We start from the raw sequence: 20,729 nt of genomic DNA, 5'->3' as shown, positions 1-20,729 counted from the left end.
TATACAGTAGGTCCTTGTTGGTCATCCATTTTAAACATAGCAGTGTGTACATGTCAATCCCAGACTCCCTAAATATCCCTTCCCCCACCCTTCCCCCCAGTAACCATAAGTTCCTTCTCTAAGTCTAGTCCCAGCTCTTAAGAAGCTGACCATTAACTGGGAGAGAGGAACAAAGCAAACTCCGATAAGAAAACTGGACTTCACAACAACAACAACAAAAAAAAGTGGTGAAAACACCCTCCAACCTGCTGAAGCCCTGAATGCTGTGCCCCCTCTGCTGGGTCCTTCACACAGAGGCCTGTTGTGACTCTGTTGACCCAGTTTTCCCTAAAAGTGCTTAGCCATGAAACTCTTTCTCCAAGTAGCCTCTTTTTTTTTTTTTTTTTTATTGAAGTATAGTTGATTTACAGTATTGTGTTAATTTCTGCTGCACAGCAAAGTGACTCAGTTATACATATATACATTCTTTTTCATGTTCTTTTCTATTATGGTTTATCCCAGGATACTTAATATAGTGTCCTGTGCCATACAGTAGGACCTTATTGTGTATCCTTCCTATATGTAATAGTTTGCATCTGCTAATCCCAAATATGAGCTCCAGAGAACCCACTTTGGGAAATGCTCTTCCAGGTGGATCTCAGACCTTCCCCCTCCAAAGAGGTATCCTGGGGACAAGTGGAGTGAACAAAGATATCCACTGCTCTCTTTCTGATCTTCCTTATTTCTGAGTCTTCACCTGCTCTGGTTTGCTAATTTCTTAATTATAATGAGGCTGCTCTAGCCACCCGATACTCTGTGTATTTGGTTTCTCTGACCCACTGGCAGCACCACACTTGGGTGGGAAGTGAGACCCTTGCCTGCCCTTGCCATGGGTCCTGGGTCTTGCCCTGTTCTCCTGGACTTCTCTGTGTCCTGTCTTCTGGGAAGATGCTCTCCCCAAGGGAGTGGCCTGTGGTCCGAGCTCCTCTGCCCAGTGTGTGGCTCCCAGCATACCCTTCGGCAGCACTTACGTTCTGCATCTCACTCCTGACTCGCATGTGTTGTCCCGGTTCCTGGGGTGACATGCTGCTGTTTATCGCCTTGGCAAACTCTGCTTCTCCCTATTGGTGCCCTGGCAACCTGCTCTGTTTTCTCACTGGTGGGGGAACTGTTGTTCTCCAGATCATGTGCTATTTTAACTGACCCGTGGCAGCAGTTCAAAATAATTTTGGAGGGTTTTTTTTAAAAATAATAATAATAGTGATAAATCACCAGTTTTGTTTTTTTGTAAAAAGTGGTTTCCCTTGCTGTCATGTGTAGCTAGCTTCTCAAAAGGCAGAAAGAGAGCAGTTTCCAAGTGTGGGCTGCACCATGGAAACATTCCAAGGGAATTTAACTTGGTGCTGAAGTACCAGGTTCCCATACTGGGTTAGCCATCATCATCTTCTGAAATCTGCGCAGCCGGTGGGTTAGGATGGAAGGGGAGGTTTCCACTGAACGAGGACAACGTGCTTCCTCTTCACCAGAGACCCCTACAGGTGATGTCACTAGGGGTAGGCCCTGGACGTTCAGAGCAGTCAGGATGGAGATTAGCAGTCATATGTTTACTGGGTCCTGCTGGAGAGTTTGGTTCTTGTGTGTTTCCCAGAGTGGGGACCTGCTTCACCAGAGAGACTGGGAAAGGTACGCTGGAGATGAGCACAGCTCAGGCAGAAATCTGCTAAAGCATTTCAGTGAGATCTTTGGGTTTTGCTGTCATCGGTTTGGGGTTCTGGCACAGAGGTCCCTCGTAAATGATGCAGCATTTTTCTTGAAAGAGGGGCAATTGCTGCCAAGATGAGAAGCAAAGAACCTGAAAAGTGAGCCCACACGTGCTGATGTAACAAGGGGGCTGTTTGTGGGAGGCCCTACCCCACCCCAGGGGGACCTGCGTTCAGAAAGGTCTAGACACTCTCACTCCTTTCCCAGGCTCTCCCTTTAGGCTCGTCAGCAACACTGGTCACCTTCTGGCGCCTCACCTTCTGTACTGAATCCTTTCTTCATGTAGCCTCTGGGGTCATCTGTTTAAAAAAAAAAAAATAGTGGCTGTTCCACTTATCCATTGCTGTGGAACAAACACCCCAAAACTTGATAGCTTGAAACAACAATTTTTTATGAGCTCCTGCTTCTGTGGGTTGTGTGAGTGTTCTTGCTTGGGGTCTGTCACATGGTAACACTAAGATGTTGGCTGGGGCTTGAGCCATCTGGAGACTCACCTGGCTGGCCTTTTTCTTTTGAATTTTATTTTATTTATTTTTTTATACAGCAGGTTCTTCTTAGTTATCGATTTTATACATATTACTACACGTGTCAAACCCAATCTCCCAATTCATCCCACAATCCACCACCCACCGCCCCACTTTCCCCCCTTGGTGTCCATACGTTTGTTCTCTACATCTGTGTCTCAATTTCTGCCCTGCAAACCAGTTCATCTGTACCATTTTTCTAGGTTCCACATATATGCATTAATATACAATATTTGTTTTTCTCTTTCTGACTTACTTCACTCTGTATGACAGTCTCTAGATCCATCCACGTCTCTACAAATGCCCCAATTTTGTTCCTTTTTATGGCTGAGTAATATTCCATTGTATATATGTACCACATCTTCTTTATCCATTCTTCTGTCGATGGGCATTTAGGTTGCTTCCATGACCTGGCTATTGTAAATAGTGCTGCAGTGAACATTGGGGTGCATGTGTCTTTTTGAATTATGGTTTTCTCTGGGTATATGCCCAGTAGTGGGATTGCTAGGTCATATGGTAATTGTATTTTTAGTTTTTAAGGAACCTCCATACTGTTCTCCATAGTGGCTGTATCAATTTATATTCCCACCAACAGTGCAAGAGGGTTCCCTTTTCTCCACACCCTCTCCAGTGTTTGTTGTTTGCAGATTTTCTGATGATTCCCATTCTAACTGGTGTGAGGTGATACCTCATTGTAGTTTTGATTTGCATTTCTCTAATAATTAGTGATGTTGAGCAGCTTTTCATGTGCTTCTTGGCCATCTGTATGTCTTCTTTGGAGAAATGTCTATTTAGGTCTTCTGCCCATTTTTGGATTCAGTTTTTTGTTTTTTTAATATTGAGCTGCATGAGCTGTTTATATATTTTGGAGATTAATCCTTTGTCCGTTGATTCACTTGCAAATATTTTCTCCCATTCTGAGGGTTGTCTTTGCACCTTGTTTGTGGTTTCCTTTGCTGTGCAAAAGCTTTGAAGTTTCATTAGGTCCCATTTGTTTATTTTTGTTTTTATTTCCATTACTCTAGGAGGTGGATCAAAAGTGATCTTGTTGTAATTTATGTCAAAGTGTGTTCTTCCTATGTTTTCCTCTAAGAGTTTTATAGTGTCCAGTCTACATTTAGGTCTCTAATCCATTTTGAGTTTATTTTCATGTACAGTGTTAGGGAGTGTTCTAATTTCATTCTTTTACATGTAGCTGTCCAGTTTTCGAAGCACCACATATTGAAAAGACTGTCTTTTCTCCATTGTATATTCTTGCCTCCTTTATCGAAGATAAGGTGACCATATGTGCATGGGTAATCTCTGGGCTTTCTATCCTGACCCACTGATGTATATTTTTCTGTCAGTACCATACTGTCTTGATTACTGTAGCTTTGTAGTATAGTCTGAAATCTGGGAGCCTGATTCCTCCAGCTCTGTTTTTCTTTCTCAAGATTACTTTGGCTATTTGGGGTCTTTTGTGTTTCCATACAAATCATGAAATTTTTTGTCCCAGTTCTCTGAAAAATGCTATTGGTAGTTTGATAAGGATTGCATTGAATCTGTAGATTGCTTTGGGTAGTAGAGTCATTTTCACAATGTTGATTCTTCCAATCCAAGAACATGGTATATCTCTCCATCTGTTTATATCATCTTTAATTTCTTTAATCAGTGTCTTATAGTCTTCTGCATACAGGTCTTTTGTCTCCTTAGGTAGGTTTATTCCTAGGTATTTTATTCTTTTTGTTGCAATGGTAAATGGGAGTGTTTCCTTAGTTTCTCTTTCAGATTATCCATCATAAGTGTATAGGAATGCAAGAGATTTCTGTGCTTTAATTTTGTATCCTGCTACTTTACCAAATTCATAGAGTAGCTCTAGTAGTTTTCTGGTAGTGTCTTTAGGATTATCTATGTATAGTATCATGTCATATGCAAACAGTGACAGCGTTACTTCTTCTTTTCCGATTTGGATTCCTTTTATTTCTTTTTCTTCTCTGATTCCTGTGGCTAAAATTTCCAAAACTATGTTGAATAATAGTGGTAAGAGTGGACCACCTTGTCTTGTTCCTGATCTTAGGGTGAATGGATTCAGTTTTTCACCATTGAGAATGGTTTGGGCTGTGGGTTTGTCATATATGGCCTTTATTATGTTGAGGTAAGTTTCCTCTATGCCTACTTTCTGGAGGGTTTTTATCATAAATGGGTGTTGAATTTTGTCAAAAGCTTTTTCTGCATCTATTGAGATGATCATATGGTTTTTCTCCTTCAATTTGTTAATATGGTTTATCACATTGATTGATTTGCATATATTGAAGAATCCTTGCATTCCTGGCATAAACCCCACTTGATCATGGTGTATGATCCTTTTAATGTGCTGTTGGATTCTGTTTGCTAGTATTTTGTTGAGGATTTTTGCATCTATGTTCATCAGAGATATTGTCCTGTAGTTTTCTTATTTTGTGACATCTTTGTCTGGTTTTGGTATCACGGTGATGGTGGCCTCGTAGAATGAGTTTGGGAGTGTTCCTCTCTCTGCTATATTTTTGAAGAGTTTGAGAAGGATGGGTGTTAACTCTTCTCTAAATGCTTGATAGAATTCACCTGTGAAGCCATCTGATCCTGGACTTTTGTTTGTTGGAAGATTTTTCATCACAGTTTCAATTTCATTACTTGTGACTGGTCTGCTCATATTTTCTATTTCTTCCTGGTCAGTCTTGGAAGGTTATACCTTTCTAAGAATGTGTGCATTTCTTCCAGGTTGTCCATTTTATTGGCATAAAGTTGCTTGTAGTAGTCTCTTAGGATGCTTTGTATTTCAGTGGTGTCTGTTGTAACTTCTCCTTTTCATTTCTAATTTTATTAATTTGAGTCCTCTCCCTCCTTTTCTTGATGAGTCTGGCTAATGGTTTATCAATTTTGTTTATCTTCTCAAAGAACCAGCTTTTAGTTTTATTGATCTTTGCTATTGTTTTCTTTGTTTCTATTTCACTTATTTCTGCTCTGATCTTTATGATTTATTTCCTTCTACTAACTTTGGGTTTTGTTTGTTCTTCTTTCTCTAGTTCCTTTAGGTGTAAGGTTAGATTGTTTATATGAGATTTTTCTTGTTTCTTGAGGTAGGCTTGTATTGCTATAAACTTCCTTCTTAGAACTGCTTTTGCTGCATACCATAGGTTTTGGGTCATCGTGTTTTCATTGTAATTGGTCTCTAGGTAATTTTTGATTTCGTCTTTGATTTCTTCAATGATCTCTTGGTTACTTAGTAACGTATTTTTTAGCCTCCATGTGTTTGTGTTTTTTACGTTTTTTTCCCTGTAATTGATTTCTAATCTCATAGCGTTGTGATCAGAAAAGATGCTTGATATGATTTCAATTTTCTTAAATTTACTGAGGCTTGATTTGTGACCCAAGATATGATCTATCCTGGAGAATGTTCCATGTGCACTTGAGAAGGAAGTGTAATCTGCTGGTTTTGGATGGAATGTCCTATTAATATCAATTAAATCTAGCTGGTCCATTGTGTCACTTAAAACTTGTGTTTCCTCATTAATTTTCTGTTTGGATGATCTGTCCATTGGTGTTAAGTGAGGTGTTAAAGTCCCCCAGTATTACTGTGTTACTGTTGATTTCCTGTTTTATAGCTGTTAGCAGTTGCCTTATGTATTGAGGTGTTCCTATGTTGGGTGCATATATATTTGTAATTGTTATATCTTCTTCTTGTATTGATCCCTTAATCATTATGTAGGGTCCTTCCTTGTCTCTTGTAACATTCTGTATTTTAAAGTGTATTTTATCTGATATGAGTATTGCTATTCTAGCTTTCTTTTGATTTCCATTTGCATGGAATATCTTTTTCCATCTCCTCACTCTCAGTCTGTATGTGTCCCTAGGTCTGACGTGGGTCTCTTGTAGACAGCATATATATGGGTCTTGTTTTTGTATCCATTCAGCAAGCCTGTGTCTTTTGGTTGGAGGATGTAATCCATTCACGTTTAAGGTAATTATTGATATGTATGTTCCTATTACCATTTTCTTAATTGTTTTGGGTTTGTTTTTGTAGGTCCTTTTCTTCTCTTGTGTTTCCCACTTAGGGAAGTTCCTTTAGCATTTGTTGTAGAGCTGGTTTGGTGGTGCTGAATTCTCTTAGCTTTTGCTTGTCTGTAAAGCTTTTGATTTCTCCGTTGAATCTGAATGAGATCCTTGCCAGGTAGAGTAATCTTGGTTGTAGGTTCTTCCCTTTCATCACTTTTAAGTATATCATGCCACTCCCTTCTGGCTTGTAGAGTTTCTGCTGAGAAATCAGCTGTTAACCTTATGGGAGTTCCTTTGTATGTTATTTGTCGTTTTTCCCTTGCTGCTTTCAATAATTTTTCTTTGTATTTAATTGCTGTCAATTTGACTACTATGTGTCTCAGCATGTTTCTCCTTGGGTTTATCTTGCCTGGGACTCTCTGCGCTTCCTGGACTTGGGTGGCTATTTCCTTTCCCATGTTAGGGAAGTTTTCGACTATATCTCTTCAAATATTTTCTTTGGTCTGTTCTCTCTCTCTTCTCCTTCTGGGACTCCTATAATGTGAATGTTGTTGCATTTAATGTTGTCCCAGAGGTCTCTTAGTCTGTCTTCATTTCTTTTCATTCTTTTTTCTTTATTCTGTTCTGTGGCAGTGAATTCCACCATTCTGTCTTCCAGGTCACTTATCCGTTCTTCTGCCTCAGTTATTCTGCTACTGATTGCTTCTAGTGTATTTTTCATTTCAGTTATTGTATTGTTCATCTCTGTTTGTTTGTTCTTTAATTCTTCTAGGTGTTTGTTCTTTAATTCTTCTAGATCTTTGTTAAACATTTCTTTCATCTTCTCGATCTTTGCCTCCGTTGTTTTTCCGAGGTCCTGGATCATCTTCCCTATCATTATTCTGAATTCTTTTTCTGGACAGTTGCTCATCTCCACTTCATTTAGTTGTTTTTCTGGGGTTTTGTCTTGTTCCTTCATCTGGTACTCAGCCCTCTGCCTTTTTGTGTTGTCTATCTCTCTGTGAATGTGTTTTTTTTTTTTCCCCCACAGGCTGCAAGATTGTAGTTCTTCTTGCTTCTGATGTCCGTCCTCTGGTGGATGAGTCTATCTAAGAGGCTTGTGCAAGTTTCCTGATGGGAGGGACTGGTGGTGGGTAGAGCTGGTTGTTTCTCTTGTGGGCAGAGCTCAGTAAAACTTTAATCCACTTGTCTGTTGATGGGTGGGGCTGGGTTCCATCCCTGTTGGTTGTTTGGCCTGAGGCGACCCAACACTGTAGCCTACCTGGCTCTTTGGTGGGGCTAATGGCGGACTCTGGGAGGACTCATGCCAAGGAGTACCTCCCAGAACTTCTGCTCCCTGTGTCCTTGTCCCCATGGTGAGCCACAGCCACCCCTCGCCTCTACAGGTGACCCTCCAACACTAGCAGGTAGGTCTGGTTCAGTCTCCTATGGGGTTACTGCTCCTTCCCCTAGGTCCCGATGCGCACACTACTTTGTGTGTGCCCTCCAAGTGTGGAGTTTCTGTTTCCCCCAGTCCTGTCAAAGTCCTACAATCAAATCCCGCTAGCCTTCGAAGTCTGATTCTCTAGGAATTCCTCCTCCCATTGCTGGACCCCCAAGTTGGGAAGCCTGACGTGGGGCTCAGAACCTTCACTCCAGTGGGTGGACTTCCATGGTATAAGTGTTCTCCAGTTGGTGAGTCACCCACCCAGCAGTTATGGGATTTGATTTTATTGTGATTGCACCCCTCTTAGCATCTCATTGTGGCTTCTCCTTTGTCTTTGTATGTGGGGTATCTTTTTTGGTGAGTTCCAGTGTCTTCCTGTCGATGATTGTTCAGCAGTTAGTTGTGATTCCGGCGCTCTTGCCAGAGGGAGTGAGTGCACGTCCTTCTACTCCGCCATGTTAAACCAATCTCCTGGCTGGTCTTTTAAAGCTACTGTCAGCTCAGCTGGAGCTATTGATGGGAGCACATCCACACGGCCTCTCCAAAGAGCTTGGGCTTCTCTCAGCATGGTGGCTGCATTCCCAGAGGGAGCTCCCAAGAATGTGCATGCTGAGCAACCCAGGCAGAAACCCCAGAATCACATCTGTCACATTCTAGTGGTCAAGCAACGCTCAGATTCCAGGGGACCAGGATGATGGGAGAGGCAGGGCCACACTGCGGAAGAGCATGTGAGATGGAAGATATGGCTGAGGCCATCTTTACAAAATTCAATCTGCTTCCCATCACCTACCCACAGGCTAAAACTTCAGCATACAAACAAAGCCACAAGGTCCTTTAGGAACCAAGGGGGGAAAAATCAAATCAAAGGTCCCATCCAAAATGAAGATAGCTTTGTTGAGTCCTAATGGGGAAAAAAAATGTAGAAACTTAACACTCAGATTTCACAGATGTTGGAAAGAAAAATACCAAGACGAAATTAGGTGCTGCTTTTCAGCCTCTGAAATACTACCATCTTGGCTTCTTTGAGAAATCTGAAGCTGAGACAGCATGCTAATTTTCATTCTTTACATGTGCTTGATGTGCTGCACTCACATGCGTGGCCTCATTTCATGTTGCCATTGCCCTTGCACAGATGTGGAAACTGAGGCTCAGTGAGGTCCCTGCTTTCCCATGTTGTTGGCAGAGTTGGGGCTGGCATTGCTGCACTCTGGGCAGGGCCATGTTTGTGGGGATCCCTCATACCTCCCCCATCACTTCCTCCTCCCTCAGAAATATTATGCAGGCTCTTTCATGCCTCCTTGCCTCGGGTCACGCTCTTCCTGCTCTTGGAAGCCGTCCCTCCGACACACACTTTCTTCCTCTCCTGGCTGGAGCCCAGCCTTCAGGACACAGCCTGGGCCTCCTGAACTCACCCTCTCCCCTGGAGTGGCCCCAAGTGGCTATGTCCTGTTTGTGGCCCTTTCCACATTACAGTGTTACATGCTTCTCCCTCCCTTATTCTATAAACCCTTTGGGGTTTGTATCCCCTGCCATAAATGTGAATTATTATCAAATGTTAACTCATCCTTGAAAAATCTTTTCTGTCACCTCACCTCTTATATAAGACCTGTAATTTCAGTATTCTAGCAGGATTTGAGTCAATGCCACTCTCAGAACGCAGCTCTTCAAGAAAAATAGATGACCCATAAACCGGCACTAAAATATTGCCACGGGCTTGATATATGAATTCAAAAGTAAAAATTATTTTGTGTTAATTAAAAACCTTTTTGCAAATCTTGGGGGGAGGGGAGAGATGGAACTGATCAGCTGTTTGATTTAATCCAAATCTGTTTCCAGCATTAATGTGGGGAAGTCACAATCATAAATAGTTACCAAAAATAATTTTAACTGTCATATGCACTGGGTAGATACATATTTAAAATCAAAGAATAAATTACACCCTGTTTTAGTCACTCTTTTTGGATCTGCACCCACCTTCCTTGGTGGGAGCTTGTTCAAATGTAGTGTCTGGATCAAGGTCGATGATGAAAATGTCAGGCCCTAGGGTAGGCACCAACCCATAAGGTAGAAAAAATTGTCACTCTGTCACTCCAGCCAGTTTGCTCTTCATTCTAAATGCAGCATTTTCTCTGACATTGTGTGTCCATCCAGTCTTTCCCCAAGTGAGAGCAAAACTGCCACAGAGAAATGAATTTCAAAACAAAACCTGGGGACTTACCTGGTGGTGCAGTGGTTAAGAATCTGCCTGCCAGTGCAGGGGACACAGGTTCAATCCCTGGTCCGGGAAGATCCCACATGCCGCGGAGCAACTAAGCGCTACAACTACTGAGCCTGCGCTCTAGGGCCCATGTGCCACAACTATGGAGCCCACGTGCTGCAACTACTGAAGCCCATACGCCTAGAGCCTGTGCGCCACAAAAAGAGAAGCCACCGCAATAAGAAGCCTGCACACCGCAACGAAGGGTAGCACCCACTCGCACACAGCAAACAAAGACCCAATCCAGCCAAAATAAAATAAGGTAAAATAAAATAAAATCCTGACTGGATTAAACAAAGTTCAACAGGTTTATTTATTTATGTATGTATGTATGTATTATTTTTGGCTACATGGGGTCTTAGTTGTGGCACGCAGGATCTTCATTGTGGCATGCAGGATCTTTCGTTGCAGCACATGGGCTCTTCGTTGCAGCACACGGGCTTCTCTCTAGTTGTGGCATGTGGGTTTTCTCTCTCTAGTTGAGGTGCACTGGCTCAGTTGCCCTGCAGCATGTTGGATCTTAGTTCCCTGACCAGGGATCGAACCCATGTCCCCTGCATTGGAAGGCTTTACCACTGGACCACTAGGGAAGTCCCACAACAAGTTTATTTTTAATGCGCAGTGAAATATACACAAATTCTTCACCAACTGTGTGTGATCCTTGTGTGCTGACCTTGAGAATGAACCTTCTGTGTTTCTTTCTCATTGTTAGTATCGTGCTTCCTAAGCACACATACAAACAGGGTTCTCTTTTTATTGGAGAGCCCCTCTGAGCATGTTAAAGCCATGGTTTCAGTTAATTAAAACACTGTCTGAGTTTTCAGTGGGGAGGAGGAGGCTGCATTGCCCAAACTTACTTAACCACAAGGCCCCTCTCTTTGCCTTGCCCTCACAAAACTCTTCCCTGAATGATGCTCCAGTCCTGTCTGTGACTTCACAGGAGTGGCTTGTATTTCAGACAAAATGGACACAAGCCCAGCACAGCAACTGTGCTCAGTGAATAGAGCTTTGGAGGCAAATGCACTTGCGTTTGAATTCATTTCTCAATTATGCAACTTACTTCCTGAATGATTTGGGGCGATTTTTAAAAATCTCTCTGAGGCTTGGTTATCTCATTGATAGAAGAGACAGTGATAATGTGAATCCCATAGTTGTGGTTATTAATAAGATAATATATGTAAAACACCTTGCATAGCATCCTGGATACAGTTCACTGAGTGACTAAAAGGGTACTGTTTAAATTAGATATATTGGTAAATTAGACCAAAAAATCAGATTGGAAATTAGATTAGGTTGTTTTATATGAAGCTTTGCTCCTTTTAGCTAAAGTTTTTCTCTCTTTTTTTTTTTGTTTTTTTGAGTTTATTTTTGTGTATGGTGTTAGGGAGTGTTCTAATTTCATTCTTTTACATGTAGCTGTCCAGTTTACCCAGCACCACTTATTGAAGAGACTGTCTTTTCTTCATTGTATATCCTTGCTCCTTTGTCATAGGTTAGTTGACCATAGGTGCGTGGATTTTCTCTGGGCATTCTCCCCTGTTCCATTGATCTATATTTCTGTTTTTGTGCCAGTACCATATTGTCTTGATTACTGTAGCTTTGTAGTATAATCTGAAGTCAGGGAGTCTGATTCCTCCAGCTCCGTTTTTTCCCCTCAAGGCTGCTTTGGCTATTTGGGGTATTTTGTGTCTCCATAAAAATTTTAAGATTTTTTGTTATAGTTCTGTAAAAAATGCCATTGGTAATTTGATAGGGATTGCATTGAATCTGTAGATGGCTTTGGGTAGTATAGTCATTTTCACAATATTGATTCTTCCAATCCAAGAACATGGTATATCTCTCCATCTGTGGTATCATCTTTAATTTCTTTCATCACTGTCTTATAGTTTTCTGCATACGGGTCTTTTGTCTCCTTAGGTAGGTTTATTCCTAGGTATTTTATTATTTTTGTTGCAATGGTAAATGGGAGTATTTCCTTAATTTCACTTTCAGATTTTTCATCATTAGTGTATAGGAATGCAAGAGATTTCTGTGCATTAATTTTGTATCCTGCAACTTTACCAAATTCATTGATTAGCTCTAGTAGTTTTCTGGTGGCATCTCTAGGATTCTCTATGTAGAGTATCATGTCATCTGCAAACAGTGACAGTTTTACTTCTTCTTTTCCAATTTGTATTCCTTTTATTTCTTTTTCTTCCCTGACTGCCATGGCTAGGACTTCCAAAACTATGTTGAATAATAGTGGTGAGAGTGGACATCCTTGTCTCGTTCCTGATCTTAGAGGAAATGGTTTCAGTTTTTCACCATTGAGAATGATGTTTGCTGTGGGTTTGTCGTATATGGCCTTTATTATGTTGAAGTAGGTTCCCGCTGTGCACACTTTCTGGAGAGTTTTTATCATAAATCGGTGTGGAATTTTGTCAAAAGCTTTTTCTGCATCTATTGAGATGATCATATGGTTTTTATTATTCAATCTGTTAATATGGTGTATCACATTGATTGATTTGCATATATTGAAGAATCCTTGCATCCCTGGGATAAATCCCACTTGATCGTGGTGTATGATCCTTTTAATGTGTTGTTGGATTCTGTTTGCTAGTATTTTGTTGAGGATTTTTGCATCTATATTCATCAGTGATATTGGTATGTAGTTTTCTTTTTTTGTACTATCTTTTTCTGGTTTTGGTATCAGGGTGATGGTGGCCTCATAGAATGAGTTTGGGAGTTTTCCTTCCTCTGCAAATTTTTGGAAGAATTTGAGAAGGATGGGTGTTAGCTCTTCTCTAAATGTTTGATAGAATTCACCTGTGAAGCCATCTGGTCCTGGACTTTTGTTTGTTGGAAGATTTTTCATCACAGTTTCAATTTCACTACTTGTGATTGGTCTGTTCATATTTTCTATTTCTTCCTGGTTCAGTCTTGGAAGGTTATACCTTTCTAAGAATTTGTCCATTTCTTCCAGGTTGTCCATTTTATTGCATTGAGTTGCTTGTAGTAGTCTCTTAGGATGCTTTGTATTTCTGCGGTGTCTGTTGTAACTTCTCCTTTTTCATTTCTAATTTTATTGATTTGAGTCCTTTCCCTCGTTTTCTTGATTTGTCTAGCTAATGGTTTATCAATTTTGTTTATCTTCTCAAAGAACCAGCTTTTAGTTTTATTGATCTTTGCTATTGTTTTCTTTGTTTCTATTTCATTTATTTCTGCTCTGATCTTTATGATTTCTTTTCTTTTGCTAACTTTGGGTTTTGTTTGTTCTTCTTTCTCTAGTTCCTTTAGGTGTAATGTTAGATTGTTTATTTGCAATGTTTGCTGTTTCTTGAGGTAAGATTGTATTGCTATCACCTTTCCTCTTAGAACTGCTTTTGCTGCATCCCATAGGTTTTGGATCTTCGTGTTTTCATTGTCATTTGTCTCTAGGCATTTTTTGATTTCCTCTTTGATTTCTTCAGTGATCTCTTGGTTATTTAATAACGTATTGTTTAGCCTCCATGTGTTTGTGTTTTTTACGTTCTTTTCCCTGTGATTGATTTCTAATCTCATAGCATTGTGGTCAGAAAAGATGCTTGATATGATTTCAATTTTCTTAAATTTACTGAGGCTTGATTTGTGACCCAAGATGTGATCTATCCTGGAGAATGTTCCATGTGCACTTGAGAAGGAAGTGTAATCTGCTGGTTTTGGATGGAATGTCCTATTAATATCAATTAAACCTAGCTGGTCCATTGTGTCACTTAAAACTTGTGTTTCCTCATTAATTTTCTGTTTGGATGATCTGTCCATTGGTGTTAAGTGAGGTGTTAAAGTCCCCCAGTATTACTATGTTACTGTCGATTTCCTGTTTTATAGCTGTTAGCAGTTGCCTTATGTATTGAGGTGTTCCTATGTTGGGTGCATATATATTTGTAATTGTTGTATCTTCTTCTTGAATTGATCCCTTGATCATTATGTAGTGTCCTTCCTTGTCTCTTGTAACATTCTGTATTTTAAAGTGTATTTTATCTGATATGAGTATTGCTACTCCAGCTTTCTTTTGATTTCCATTTGCATGGAATATCTTTTTCCATCCCCTCACTCTCAGTCTGTATGTGTCCCTAGGTCTGAAGTGGGTCTCTTGTAGACAGCATATATATGTGTCTTGTTTTTGTATCCATTCAGCAAGCTTGTGTCTTTTGGTTGGAGCATGTTATCCATTCACATTTAAGGTAATTATTGATATGTATGTTCCTATTACCATTTTCTTAATTGTTTTGGGTTTGTTTTTGTAGGTCCTTTTCTTCTCTTGTGTTTCCCACTTAGGGAAGTTCCTTTAGCATTTGTTGTAGAGCTGGTTTGGTGGTGCTGAATTCTCTTAGCTTTTGCTTGTCTGTAAAGCTTTTGATTTCTCCATTGAATCTGAATGAGATCCTTGCCAGGTAGAGTAATCTTGGTTGTAGGTTCTTCCCTTTCATCACTTTTAAGTATATCATGCCACTCCCTTCTGTCTTTTAGAGTTTCTGCTGAGAAATCAGCTGTTAACCTTATGAGAGTTCCTTTGTATGTTTTTTGTCATTTTTCCCTTGCTGCTTTCAATAATTTTTCTTTGTGTTTAATTTTTGCAAATTTGATTACTATGTGCCTCGGCGTGTTTCTCCTTGGGTTTATCTTGCCTGGGACTCTCTGCACTTCCTGGACTTGGGTGGCTATTTCCTTTCCCATGTTAGGGAAGTTTTCGACTATAATCTCTTCAAATATTTTCTCAGGTCCTTTCTCTCTCTCTTCTCCTTCTGGGACCCCTATAATGCAAATGTTGTTGCATTTAATGTTTTCCCAGAGGTCTCTTAGGCTGTCTTCATTTCTTTTCATTCTTTTTTCTTTATTCTGTTCTGTGGCAGTGAATTCCACCATTCTGTCCTCCAGGTCACTTATCCGTTCTTCTGCCTCAGTTATTCTGCTACTGATTGCTTCTAGTGTATTTTTCATTTCAGTTATTGTATTGTTCATCTGTTTGTTTGTTCTTTAATTCTTCTAGATCTTTGTTAAACATTTCTTTCATCTTCTCGATCTTTGCCTCCGTTGTTTTTCCGAGGTCCTGGATCATCTTCCCTATCATTATTCTGAATTCTTTTTCTGGACAGTTGCCCATCTCCATTTCATTTAGTTGTTTTTCTGGGGTTTTATCTTCTTCCTTCATCTGGTACATAGCCCTCTGCCTTTTCACCTTGTCTATCTTTCTGTGAATGTCGTTTTTTTTCCACAGGCTGCAGGATTGTAGTTCTTATTGCTTCTGCTGTCTGCCCTCTAAGTTTTTCTCTTTTTAATAAAATTTGTGATTATGTTTAAAACACATTTTTTTAGTAGGTAAGTCTTTAATGCAGGGATGGGTCTCCTTCTTTTTATACTCATCTGGCCAATAGAGGTTAATAAATGCTTATTACATTGAATTGAAAGTTTTCATTTTAAAATGAGTGTGGCTGTCTGTACCTAGTGCAGCAAACTGTCAGTTATTAAATGATGAAAGGTTAGTAGAGTTTTTTAAAATGACACGCAGTTAATTCTCATTGTCGTACGTTCTATAAATTCACCACAAACACTGAATAACAGATACTGAACCATTGGTTCTGGAGGACATACAAGGTTAGGTACCAGTGAGCCTCTGGTCACATTTTCACCAACAGATCAATGCATAACCTTGTTTGATGTGTGTTTCTGTTTAAAGGCACCTTATTTAATATATATTGTTGATTCACTAACATTGAACTCACAGCCAACACCGCTTATCTAGCACACGTTTTCTCTGTAAGGTGCACCATAGCCTCCGTGCTTAACAAACACTGGACAGCACTTCAATGCCATGCTTAGGGGCCATTTTAAATAACGAAATCACAAACAAAAAACACAAAATGCAATCTTAAAAAAATCCCAAAACAAAAAACAAAACAAAACAAAAAACAAAACAAAACAAAAAACCATGACACTAAACAGACTGTAAAGTGGACACTGTTTACAGTGTGAGAGCTGAAAAAGGAAGGCAGAGTGTGGCCTTGACCGAGCTCAGCTGGGAACATGCCCATCTGACTAGTCAAATCCACAAGTGACCACAAAAGTACTGCGAGTATTGATTTTTTAGGTTAAAAATAAATGTTAGGGAGTAAGTGAATTCACAAATATGGATCCCACAAAAAATGAGGATAGCCTGTACTCTGTTTCGTCAAGTTTAAATGATAGTATACAGTGAGTTTTTGTTTTCTAGTGAGGAAGGTACATTCCCTACCCATGGAACCGGCACTGCAGCCTGTGTGGGCATCATTCACTGAGGAACCTCGTGTGTTTGTCACGGGAGGGGGGCTGGAGCAACAAGCAGTCCCCCAAGTGGGCAGCAATGGTGGCCTGGCTTCTCTGTGTGTGCTTACTCTCCTCCTGCCCAGAGCTCACCCTGGAAGCTGGATCAGGATGTTACTCTGGGAGCTCACAATTTAAAAGCCCTTGCCACAAAAATCCCAAGCAAATTGTCTTTTCAGTGGCGGGGAGGGGGGTGGTTGGAGAAGAGGACTTTCCCCCAATGTGGCCAAATCCAGGGTGGAATGTGGGCGTGAGGGAGACGGGGGCCAGGCGCCCAGGCAGGGAAGGATGGCAGCAGCAGTTAACCAAGAGCCCAACTGGAATTAGGCCTTGCAAAGCAAATCACTGTGTTAGAGATGAATGTCTTCTCCGAGGAGTCTGTCCTCAGCCTGCTGGTCACCTGAGGAGGTGGCCCTGTGGAAATGCCTGACGAGCATCACCGAGTCACACCAAGCCCCTCCCCGTGGGCCTTGCATGTGGCTCAGCTGGGACTCCATCCTCGTCCCAGGGGCTGAGTGTAGCCAGCTTCAGGGAGCAGGAGTCCTGAGCAGCTCCTCTCCCTCGGGGTGGGGCAGTGAGAAGAAGGGGGACGGGAGGCTGTGTTGGAAGGCTGGAGCCAGCCTCCAGATTTAGCAGCAGTTTTACATACTTTAACAGAGCATTGCCCTGCTGTGTGTGTGTTTTGTGTTGCTTTTCCTTTTAGGGCTCTCTTCCCCCAGGCAGTCATGAGAGGTGACATTTTGGGGGTAATACTGCAGCGCTTTGAGATTTGACCAACCGTGAGCTAATGACAATAACTCCAGTTTTGGGGACTTCCCTGGTGGCGCAGTGGTTAAGAATCCACCTGCCAAGGCAGAGGGACATGAGTTTGAGCCCTGGTCCGGGAAGACCCCACAGCCCACAGAGCAACTAAGCCTGTGCACCACAACTACTGAGCCTGCGCACTAGAGCCCGTGAGCCACAACTACTGAGCCCGCGTGCCACAACTACTGAAGCCCACATGCCTAGAGCCCGTGCTCCGCAGCAAGAGAAGCCACCACAGTGAGAAGCACGTGCACCGCAAAGAAGAGTAGCCCCCGCTCACCACATCTAGAGAAAGCCCACACGCAGCAATGAAGACCCAATGCAGCCAAAAAATAAATTTAAAAAAAACCAAAAAATCCCCCAGTTTTGGAAGAAAATAGCTCACAGTTACTGAAGATTTACTATTGCCAGGAACTGTTCTAACCACTTGACCCATCTTAGCTCATTTAGCTCCTTCCATCCCAACAACCCTCCAAGGTAGGCACTATATTGTACCCACTTTACAGGTAAGGAAAGTGAGGCAGAGTGATTAAGTAGGTTAAGTAAGCCCACAGGTACGCAGCTACTAGGCATTCAAATACAGGCAGTCTATGCCCCTCACGGCTCCACGGCTCTATGGAATTACAGTTGAGGCAGCTTCAGTTTAGCACCTGTGGTTTTTAGGATTATAGATTCGGAATTCAAGAACAGGACATCAGCATTGTGCATGGGCTCCTGGCGGGGCTCTGCACCAAGGGCCTCGCGGACAGAAGATGCACCCAACAGCCCTTGGTCCTGAAGGGATTACGGTCTTGGGAGGGGTGGAAATGGGCAAGAAACAGGAAACAGCAGGTGCCACAGAGGGGTATGAGGTTCCCTGTGGACTCAGGGGTGCAGCACTCATTGGAGCAAGGGGGTGGGGAGGCAGATTGTTCAAGAGTTGGCAATAAATAAGGAGAAGTGTCTTTAAAGAGACAGCATTGAGATAAGTCTAAAAGGTGTTTTCCAAAATTGTTCTACACCCTCTGCAGCCAAGGTTATCCAGAACGCTAGCATGCTGCCGTGGGGCACTAGAATCACATCCTCTCCTGCGTGGGGGCCTTTCCCACCTGCCGGCCCCTCCTCTCCCACCAGCACCCCTCATGAGGGGACCCTGAAGTGTGAGTGAGGGATCAATGATTTGGTAAGGGGATGGGTTCCAGATGTTTCGTTGCAAACCTGGACAACATGGTCAGCTTAGATCTGTGCACACACTACTGGCCTCGACACATAGGATGTTCAGAACCATGCCTGAACCCAGCCCTTAGGGTTGGGGGGCCTGATGCTCTCACTTCCCATAATTAAAAGCATCAAAAGTCAACATGAAGGGTTTTCCTGGTGGCACAGTGGTTAAGAATCCACCTGCCAGTGCAGGGGACACGGGTTCGAGCCCTGGTCCGGGAAGATCCCACATGCTGTGGAGCAACTAAGCCCATGCGCCACAACTACTGAGCCTGCACTCTAGAGCCCGCGAGCCACAACTGCTGAGCCCGTGTGCCACAACTACTGAAGCCCACGTGCCTAGAGCCCATGCTCCGCAACAAGAGAAGCCACCTCAATGAGAAGCCCGCACACCTCAATGAAGAGTAGCCCCCGCTTGCCGCAACTAGAGAAAGCCTGCACGCAGCAAGGAAGACCCAATGCAGCCATAAATAAATAAATTTTTTTTTAAAGTTTAGCTTAAAAAAAAAAGAATGTCCAAGACTTTAAAAAAAAAAAAAGGTCAGCATGGAACATTGGCAGTGAAAACACATTCGGGATAGCCTTTGAGTTCAGGCTTGCATTCAGCAGGCTTTTGGCTCTTTGCTTTTGTTTTTTAAAGCAGTGTGATTCAAACCACTGAGTTTGCCTTGAGTCTGCCTTTACAGCCCCCGAGACAAGTGACTGTGACTGCAAGATATGTGCAAGGCCCAGCTCCTGGAAGCATCGGTTGCTATGGGTTGGGGGTCCTGGGCTGGCCTGGGGCCCCTTGAGAGTGCTCAGTGGGGACATGATACTGTCTTTGAGAGGAGAGGGGATACAAGCACCACTTCACTGGCCTCTGCAAAGCAGTAACTAACTTTGTTTTGTATTCAGGCTGTTTTTTCTCTTTCCTCCATAAGCCCCATCTCTGCTGCTCACCTCCCACCTCCCACCCCCCACTAGAGAGAAAGCCCAGTTCTTCACTCCCCAAGAAATCAGGAAATGGTTGTAATAAAGTCATAACAGATCCCATGACTCTTTAAGGTTGTGAGTTTAAGGGCAATAGGTGCTAGTGTTCCGATGTAATTTATTCTTCAGCTTCTCTGCTCTCCTGCTGCAGGGGGAAAGATGGTATTAATAAGTTGTCATGCAAAAAAATTGACACTGCTATAAAAATAATCCTTCATTATGTATTTTTTCTTCACTGGCCTCCCGCTGCCAAAGTAAATGAGTAACGTTTTAAAGTATCGATTCTTTAACATCAAAATATTAGCCTTGGGCTTCCCTGGTGGCGCAGTGGTTGAGAATCTGCCTGCCAATGCAGGGGACACGGGTTCGAGCCCTGGTCTGGGAAGATCCCACATGCCACGGAGCAACTGGGCCCGTGAGCCACAATTACTGAGCCTGCGCGTCTGGAGCCTGTGCTCCGCAACAAGAGAGGCCGCGATGGTGAGAGGCCCGCGCACCGCGATGAAGAGTGGTCCCCACTTGCCGCAACTAAAGAAAGCCCTCTCACAGAAACGAAGACTCAACACAGTCATAAATAAATAAATAAAAGAACGTGAATTTCTAAAAAAAAAAAAAAGAACCCAAAATATTAGCCTTAATTTGATTTTTCTATCCCTTTTGTCTTCATGTGAGGAGAATAAAGCTAGCTAAAAATAACTGTGATAATTCTCCACATAGCAGTTCCCAGAAGGTGCCAAGAAATATACAGATCCTGTGATGGGTGGATGGGCCCTGGGCACTAGGGTGTTAGGGAGGAAGTGAGGGTGCCACCATTGACACAGGAAGCATCCTTCCATTGTGTTTCACTTACTTTCAGGGTAGCCTACTTGCTTCTCAAGATCTCAGCTGCTTACATAGTCACTTTACTATTTTGTGTCAAGCTCTGTTATTATATTCTTTTATATGTGGATAGGAGACTCTGTTTGCTTGCTGTCGAATTTAGGATGCTTTCCTCTGCAAGAAATAAAAAACCCAAATCAAACTGGTTTTAGTGGTAAAGAGAATTTTATTGGCTTATGTTGCTGAAAAATCTAAAGGCAGATAACTTCAGGCTAAGGTTGATCCAGCCACTCCACAGTGTTACTGCAGTGTTACTGGTTTCTTTCCTTTTACCAGCTTTGCCTCTGCTTTAGATCAAGAGTGGTCACAAGATGACTGGCAGCAGCTTTTGGGGGTCAAAGTGTCTCAGAAAAAAATCTTTGTCTCACATTCTCCAAAAGGTCTTACTTAGGTCACGTGACTTATCAGTCCCTGAAGTTTGAACAAAATATACACAGGCAGACTCAGAGACATCGCAGGTTCAGTTCCAGACCACGGCAATGCAGCAAATTATACAATAAAGTGAGTCACAGGCATTTTTTGGTTTCCCAATGCATATAAAAGCTATGTTTATACTATACTGTAGTCTGTTAGGTGTGCAATAGCATTTTATCTAAAGCAA

General features: G+C 42.1%; 1 protein-coding gene across 6 annotated transcripts in view; it reads left to right on the top strand.

Annotated features, from left to right (window-relative positions):
• DAPK1 (death associated protein kinase 1) overlaps positions 1–20,729 on the top strand; it is a 214,541-nt gene that overhangs the window by 87,922 nt on the left and 105,890 nt on the right. The window lies entirely within an intron of this gene.

Source organism: Balaenoptera borealis, assembly GCF_965194805.1.
Source record: "Balaenoptera borealis genome assembly, chromosome: 8".
NCBI classification, from domain to species: domain Eukaryota; kingdom Metazoa; phylum Chordata; class Mammalia; order Artiodactyla; family Balaenopteridae; genus Balaenoptera; species Balaenoptera borealis.
This window is presented reverse-complemented; position numbering and strand designations above follow the sequence as displayed.